We start from the raw sequence: 8413 nt of genomic DNA, 5'->3' as shown, positions 1-8413 counted from the left end.
ATTCGGCCAAAGGGGGCCTTCTGATGTTCAGATTGGCTAGAGTCCGTCTGGTACTGATTATTTTTTTCTTTTTTGTTTTGTTTTGTTTTTTTTTTTTTTACGGAGTTTGACGGCATTTCCAGGTAAGAGATAATGGATCTTCTTCTTCCAAGATTCTAAAGTGTGCTTTCGACTTTCATAGAGCGAAACTTGTTCTTTGACATCCTCCATCTATGGATTCGTACTCTCGATATCTGATGATCATTTTTCATTGTTTGCTCTTGAACTTTTCATCTTGAATTTGTTGGCTTTTTGCTATGAATTTGAGAACCAAGGTCATTGATTGGAAATATGAAAGTTGTTTCCACTCTATGCCCCTTGTATAGCATATATCTTCTCACTTTCTTCATTTTCTTTGAGCTTTCCATCTATGTCTTGCCCCTGGTATCGGTTGTAGCTTTTCTAGACAATCTTCTTATTCTTGAAATAATTTTATCAATTCTTCACACTCTTTAGAGGGTAATGTATTTTCAATCGGCATTCACTGAATCAAAGTTTCAGTGCCAGTGTTTATCATTTCAATTTCATCTTTGAAAGGTTGGGATTGGCGCTCCTCCTCTCGTTCAAGTAATTGCTGTGACTCAAGTGGAGTTTCGTCAATTTTGTCCTCATTTGAAGAGGGAGTCTTATTTTAAGATCAGAAGCACACTTAAGAACAGACACAAGTGAACTTTTTGGAACTGACTGAAATTTTATTTAAAGAAAAGCTATTACATCAGACGACCTATCCTGAACATGCTCAGGATTCACAACTCTAAATAAGAAAGGGAAACAGAAGATAACTTGCCTGGACTAGGCATTGACCTTTAACTGTAAGACCGGACTCAACAATTATACTGACCATGATGACTGACTCAACATAAAATAGTAAGTGACTAAAACTTTAACTGCTGCAACTGTTTGGCGTTGAAGGCTCGGCGAAGGCTGGTTCGTTCTGAACATCATCATGGCTGATACTTTCAATTTTGGACAATGATGACTGATTCGCATAGGGAAATGCCCCTAGCTCAAGGATTCTGAGAGTGAACTCTGAAGGACTTAGCAAAATAATCTTGAAAAAGGTAGCCCCTAGAGGAGGAACAGACCAGGGGTACAAGCAAGATTGGATTATCTGGACCAGGCATGATCAGATCATGAGAACGCATAATCGAAAGATTGTGAGATTCTGCATCTGCCAGTTAGGGGATGGCATGAAGATACGATCGAATCGTATGACAGAAGAACGAAAGACGCACGATCAAAAGATTAGATGAGATAGCATAAGATTGCTTTCAACGGATAGATCATGAATGACTAATCCTATGAGATCTTTGGAAATGATGGGATTTATATCCTAACTCAAAGGGAATTTTTTTTTTTTCACATTTTATCAGTGTTACCTGAAGGCATCAACCTTAATCCTAATCTATCGGAGTGGAGAGAGAATCTCGACTCATGACTTTGTTCGTGTATATAAGGACCGATCGTGACCATTGGAAGATGGACCACGGCCTAATCTAAACACCAATGGGTAGGATATCCTAAACTAGGCTCACACACGTGATGCACATGTGTTCGTATACTACATGCATGTGTGGGTTAATCTAGGGGTAAGGCCAAGAGTTCCCTTAACGCGAATCCCTGCTCGATATACTGTACCAGTGTCCGGCGTATCAGTACGTGAACAAGAGATCCGTTTACGTACCATAAAGGTACCAGGCTAAGGGTGGAATGCTTCTCTAGCACAGAGGCACCAGGTGATGAAATCCCAGTCAACCATGCTAGATAACACTCCGGGTTCCTAAAATAGGACGTGTGTGCACGTGAGATGCAAGGGTTTAGATGCAAGTGATGTAATTGTGTGCAATAAGTTCGCGCGATCTATGATGCCTTCAGGTTTTGTTAGATTAAGTTTGAGTAAAATGTGATGAGAAAATAAAACAAGACAAACTAATCTGACAAGTATACAAGAGATAGAGTTCTTATGAGCCGGTTAAATTAAATTCAAATGAATTATCTTTTGGAATTTTAATGAAGTTAGGTGATCCCCAGCAGAGTCGCCAAACTGTGGTACCCTGATCCCGCGAGAGGGGTGTGGCGCGAGCCGCCGCGCTCTCTCTCTTGGTCTCTCGTACCCACGCGATTGGCGTGTGCATTTTAATGTTGATTTGAATTAATCTTTCCTGTGAACTTGGGATCACTAAGGCAATCCGAATTCCACACGAAAGAGACTGACAGAGTCGCCACCTAGATGTGGGATCTAGGACCCGTAATTAACCAGAAATCTAGACTCGCTACCTGGTTACGAGAATGGAAGGTATGGGGAGTTATCCGCCACATGCACCATTCCTGCCCGATAATCGGTCTTCGATTCCAAAAGCTAATTCTTTTAAATTTATTTTAAATGGCTCATTCAACTCTATGTTAATGTGCGAACTAAGTGACATGCATCCTATGATCTAATTTTAATGTGAATCCTAGATGTGTATCTTGATTTATTAATTTGTCTGGATTCATTCTAAGTGAAAGTTCTCCTAGAATTCTAATTTCATGGAAAATCCTAAGTGATTTGATTAAGCATTTACAAGAAAATTAATATACAAAACACCACAATTTGTTTGTGGTGCCGACTCGCGGGTGGTATGCCATCAGACATCCAAGCTGCCTACGTACCCAAGCCTTACTGGGATCAGAGTCGACGTAGTTCGGTGCACCTAAGCTAAGCTACTTATGCCTAACTCAACTAGGACACCGACCTAGACGGGATTGACTGTTTCAACAGTTTTAGGAGAAGTTATTTAATTCAAGTTGAGGATTTTATTATCTTAAGATTTCATCTAAGATGCTATATGATTCTCATCTAAATGAAAATGGTCCCTTAGACTAATGCAGGTTTGCCTACATCCTAGTTTACTAGGCTTGTCCTAGGGAAAGATTGGGTGACTAGTGTAACTAGACCTATGGCACGGTTGCTATACATAGCAAACGTCCGTGATGAGGCTGGACTCCTAACTCTAGGACTCCCTAAAACCTAAGACTCCCTAAAACTTAGGACACGACACGACACCGGTGTTCCTAAATTGGGCTCTAAGGGTTCCTAAAGGAATTTTGAATCCACCGGCTCTTGGAAATCTCGAATTCTTTTGGGCTTGTGGAAACTTTTAGAGTTTTCTTGAAGCTTTTATTATCTGAAGGTATTTAGTGTGTTTGGTAGCTTTTAAAGTTGTTTATTTAGAAGGTTTTAGTTTCACTTGAAATTTTTAGTGGTCTTTTGGTTAATGGCTTTTAACGGATTTTTATCAGTGGATTTTAAATGGGTGAATTTTAGTTTTGTTAATTTTAGGTTGGATGTACTTTAGATTAATGTCTTTCGATTTTGGTTTGGAAAATGACGTTAACACAACCAAGTTTTGACAATTGCACAAATTCGACAAACCACTGACCATTAAAAGATCTAACAAATGCAGCCCACTAAAACTGTCGTAACTCTTTAACCGCTTGGCCAAATTCAACGTACGAACATGCGTTGGAAAGATCTTTTATAGGGCTACAACTTTTTAGTTCTCCATTGTTTGTAAATCTGTGATTTAGAGGTTCGAATTTGTGTTGCAAACAAAAGGACAGCAACATTAAACTGGAAATGCCTAAAGGTGTGCCGCAACCATTTTGGACTTAACTTTTTAACCACTCGCCGTCTGATCTAGCACGAATACTCGTTGGAAACGGCACGAAAATATCTACGACTTTGTAGTTAACCATTTCCCACGATTCTGTTGTTTAGAGGTCGAAAAATCTGTTTAAAGTCTAACAGCTAGCACTATGACGGGAATGATATTGGCACCCCCATGTTTTCTTTTGATAGTTCTTATTTTTTTTAGTGATTAAAAGACGGTGAATATGAAAAATGGCTTGAATGGGCCTGAGATTATATTCAAATGGGATGTTTGAAAAAGGGGTTGTTTTTATCTACTTGGCAAGGTGGGGTATGGATATTGGGTTCTTGAGATTGAGTGGGGGCTGTTGTTATCAAATTGGAGTGGGGGCTGTTGTTATCAATTGAAAGATGGAGATTTTGTAAGCCAAATTAAATGGGTTTTGATAATTCACGTAAAATTCAAGTTTTCTTTCTTGTAAACGTTCAAAATTTTTAATGAATTGTTTTCCCAAAAGAAATCTAAATTCCCTAACAAGCCAATGATTTCAAAATCCCATCACAAATAGGTTCTAATGACCCTATCACATTAATTATATTTAGCATAAGTGAGAACATGACCAAGGCCAAACTAGTACGAAATTAAACATGACATCAACCAAAATATACGCAAAACAACACTCAATCCTACAAATATAGAAAAGAAAATAAAATTCCAAAAGGCATACCTTTTTGTAGACGATATTCCATGCAAACTTATGGAGAAGAGGGATTTGGTCTAGAGAGAGGGCTTGAATTTTCTAAGAGAGGGGTTCTCTCCTCTTTTCTTCTCTTCTCTTTCCTTTTGATGGTGGGATGAGAGGGTATTTATAGGAGAATGGGATAGGAGGTTAGGTGAGGTTAGGTGAGGTTAGGTAAGGTTAGGTGAGGTTAGGTAAGGTTAGGTGAGGTTAGGTGAGGTTAGGTGAGGTTTGGTGAGGTTTGGATGGTTATGATGAGAGGAGAGGTTAGGTGAGGTTTGGATGGTTAGGATGAGAGGAGAGGTTAGGTGGTTTTGGATGGTTAGACCCAGGTCATGATCTGCCACTGATCTAACGATTTACGGAAATCGGGTCTCGGAATAGAATCAGGGTCCGGGCTATGAAGTGACCCTAGCTTATTTTGTCCCGATTGATGATCCATAAAGTCAGATCAAGATATTAATGACCTAAAACATATAAATCAATGATAGAGGGGGTTCTCACATGGATTTAACACACTAAATTCACCAATCAGGGTATTTTTCAATTTTTCGGGTCTAATCATCTCACCAGGTACATCTCTTTATCATTTTGTTTTTTTCAAAAAATTTGAGGATGCATACTTTACCAATGAAATTCTACGGATCAATATATTAGGTTATTGTTGGTTAAAGTAAGGCAAAATGTGGGTGTCTACATAATCGTATCGTAATTGCGATCAATCCTCAATAATTTGAGCATTTAAATTCTAGTACGTTATTGGCTCCGAGATCTACTGTCCACGGAAATCCTGAGAAACATGCGAGGCAATAACATACTATAACTTACGTGCTAAATTATGCAAGGGTGGAAAGCACGATTTCCTTCCATAGATGCTACTCAAGTATGTAATTTGTCAAAACTTAGAGCCTTTAGTATTCCTTAGATGTTTAAGAATCGAAAACCTTTGGAAAATTGAAAATCATTAACTTCACAAATTGGGTTAATTAAACCCATGTTTTAGGAATTGTTGGATTGCGGTCTCCCATCATAGGAACCTTTAGAACCAATTAGGAACACTTACGTCATGTTCTAGGTTTTAGGGTGTCTTAGAGTTAGGAAGTTCAGCCTCATCACGACCGATTGCTATTATTAGCAATTGAGTTATAGATCTAATTACACAAGTTACCTTTTTTTTCCATAGGACAAGTGTAAGCCCAATGGTTTCCACCTTGGCATTCCCATCTTATTTTGATGATTCCAATACACAAGTGATTTATGATCACTAATATGTTTGATTGTCTAAGTTGTAGATCACATAGGTGCTAAGACATCATTGCTTGGATTGAGGCCAAGAAGCACTCATTGAACCACATTCGGAAGGCCAAAGACATCGAAGTCCAAGATAAATGAAGACTTGAAGAGTCCATTGAAGACCAAGTCATATTTAGATTGTAAAAGATCCAATCTTAGTTTTAGATTTTAGAGGCATAATTAAGCAAATAAACAAACACCCTAAATATATAAGTGATTGTCTTTGTGGTGTTCCAACTAAGTGGAACCCTCATAACAATCCCAAGTTGGTATAAAATTGGAAGCCCAACAATATGAAGTGAAAATCTGCTCTTCATAGGCTTCTCGGAACCCCGAGAGAAATTCTCAGAACTTCGAGAATTCTCTGAACTCCGAGAAATGGTCCAGTAAACTTTTTTCATCTTCTGTTTGTATTCCCGGAACTCCGAGATTTTTTCTCGGAACTCCGAGAACACTATAACGGTCATATTTTGAGCCGTTGGGAATTTTGCTGGAATTACCACAATGCCATTGAACGGTCATATTTTGGTTTTTCTATATATATATGGGCATTCTAAACTTCAAGACTATCAATCCTAACACTCTTAAACTTCATTTGAACATCCAAAGAGTGAATCAAACTTGATTATGCCTCTCATCCTCTAAGATTAGGATTTGGATCTTTAGGCTATATTTGTACATCTTCTACAAAGTTGTAAACCCTTGTGAAGGATTTTTGTTCTTTCTTTCTTATTCAAGAAATTGTATTCGGGCGAGTGTTCGGAGAAGCGTAGCCCACTCTCCGTGGTGAAGATTGCCACCAAGGTTAAAGGTAATCGGAATTTGTAACCGGCATCGATCTTCGCCGAAGTTAAGAAGATCATTTAGTGAAGCCATCAACGGGTCTTTGTTGGTGGAGTGGAGTACGCCTCGCGTTTTGAGGACCAAACCACTTTAAATATCGGGTGCACTCTCTCTTGAACTCTAGCTCTTTATTTTGCATTGCACCTCTAGATTTAACTTGTGTGCTTGAATTTCATTTTGATTTCTTAATTTCCAATTTAGGTTTGAGTTTTCAAAAGATTAAAACTTGTAAGAAACCTAATTAATTTTCACTCCTCATAGTTGCCGTACTCGGGACCACCCTTGGAATTTCATTTGGTATCAGAGCAAAGGCTCTTAAAAGATTTTCTCTTTTTTAAAATCTTTGGTAAATTTTTCTTTAAAAATTTCAAACAAGGAAAAGATCATAAGATCTTTGGCAACTTTCTAATTGTGAAATGGCGGATAGAAATGGAACCGGACTTCCGGAGGGCCATTCCACAACTAGACCTCCCTTCTTTAATGGGTTCAACTATGGACATTGGAAGACAAGGATGCGCATCTATCTCCTTTCAATAGATGTGGAACTTTGGCACATTGTTGAAAATGGATACATGTTGCCTTCCAAACCATTTGAAGAATGGAATGTCATAGAAAAAAGGCATGCAAATTTAAATTACAAAGCTGTAAATTCTTTGTTTTGCGCCTTATCTACGGAGGAGTTTAATCGAGTTGCTCTTTTTTATTCCGCCAAGGCTATTTGGGATACACTTGCCGTTACCCATGAGGGAACATCTCAAGTTAAGGATTCCAAAATAAACTTGTTAAAGAGCAAATATGAAATGTTTAGAATGGATCAAAACGAAAGCATTTCCGAAATGTATACCCGTTTTTCTAAAATTTCTAATGAATTAGCAAATCTTGGTAAATCTTATCCTACTGATGAGCTTGTGAGTAAGTTGCTTATGTCTCTTCCTCCATATTGGGATCCAAAGGTAACCGCCATACAAGAATTAAAGAATCTCAAGACGCTAACCATGGAGGAGCTTGTAGGATCTCTCATCACCCATGAGATGCACCTCACTAGCCGACAAGAGGAGAAGAAGCCGAAAGAGAAAGAGAAAGAGAGTCGATCTCTAGCTCTAAAATCCTTCAAAGCAAACTCATCATCCTCTAGCTAGGCGGATAGCGATGAAGAAGAAGCTTTAAGGAAATTTAAAAGCTTATGGAGAAAGAAACATAAAAATGATAAAACGAAGAAGAAAGAAGAAAGTGAAGTAGAAGGAGGAATAAGGTGCTATAATTGCAAGAAGGCCGGACACAAAAGACCGGATTGTCCACTTCTCAAGTCATCTTCCTCAAAATACAAGGGAAAGAAGGAATGGAAGAAACATAAAGCTCTTGCCGCCGGATGGGATGCTACTAGCACCTCGGGAAAGAGTTCAAGCGAAGGGGAAGAAAAGAAAGACGATATTTGCTTCATGGCACTCACCCATGAAGACGAGGTAAACTCTAATCCTTCATGTTATTCATCTAGTAGTGATAGTGAAAAAATATCATATGATGAATTGTGCTCAACCTTGCACTCTCAAATTTCTAAAAATAAAGTTCAAAAGAAATCCATTTCAAAATTAGAAAATGAACTTAATTTTTTGAAAAATGAAATTTCTTCCAAATCTCAAATACAACTTGAAAATTTTAAACTTGAGATTGAAACCCTTAAGGGTTGTTTGGATGAGAAATCTTGCCAAATTGCAAAACTCCAAGATGTGGCAAGCTCTTCCAAATCTTATGAAGATGAATTTAATGATTTTCTAAATCAAATAACCCATCTTCATAATGAAAATGAAAGGTTAAGATTATGTCTCCATGGATTCTTAAATGGTGACAAAATTATTGACATAATCTT

General features: G+C 38.1%; 1 long non-coding RNA gene across 1 annotated transcript; it reads right to left on the bottom strand.

Moving 5' to 3' along the window:
- Positions 1-710: 710 nt before the first annotated feature.
- Positions 711-5089, bottom strand: LOC143854878 (uncharacterized). Its single transcript, XR_013237617.1, has 2 exons — positions 4399-5089; positions 711-1210 (listed from the first exon to the last, which is right to left on the bottom strand). It is a non-coding gene; the product is annotated as an uncharacterized LOC143854878 (long non-coding RNA).
- Positions 5090-8413: the final 3324 nt, after the last annotated feature.

This window comes from Tasmannia lanceolata, unplaced genomic scaffold (genome assembly GCF_043159265.1).
Source record: "Tasmannia lanceolata isolate RefF3 unplaced genomic scaffold, GAP_Taslan_0.1 ptg000020l, whole genome shotgun sequence".
NCBI lineage: Eukaryota > Viridiplantae > Streptophyta > Magnoliopsida > Canellales > Winteraceae > Tasmannia > Tasmannia lanceolata.
The sequence above is the reverse complement of the archived record's forward strand: the minus strand, read 5'-3'. Positions and strand labels throughout refer to the sequence as shown.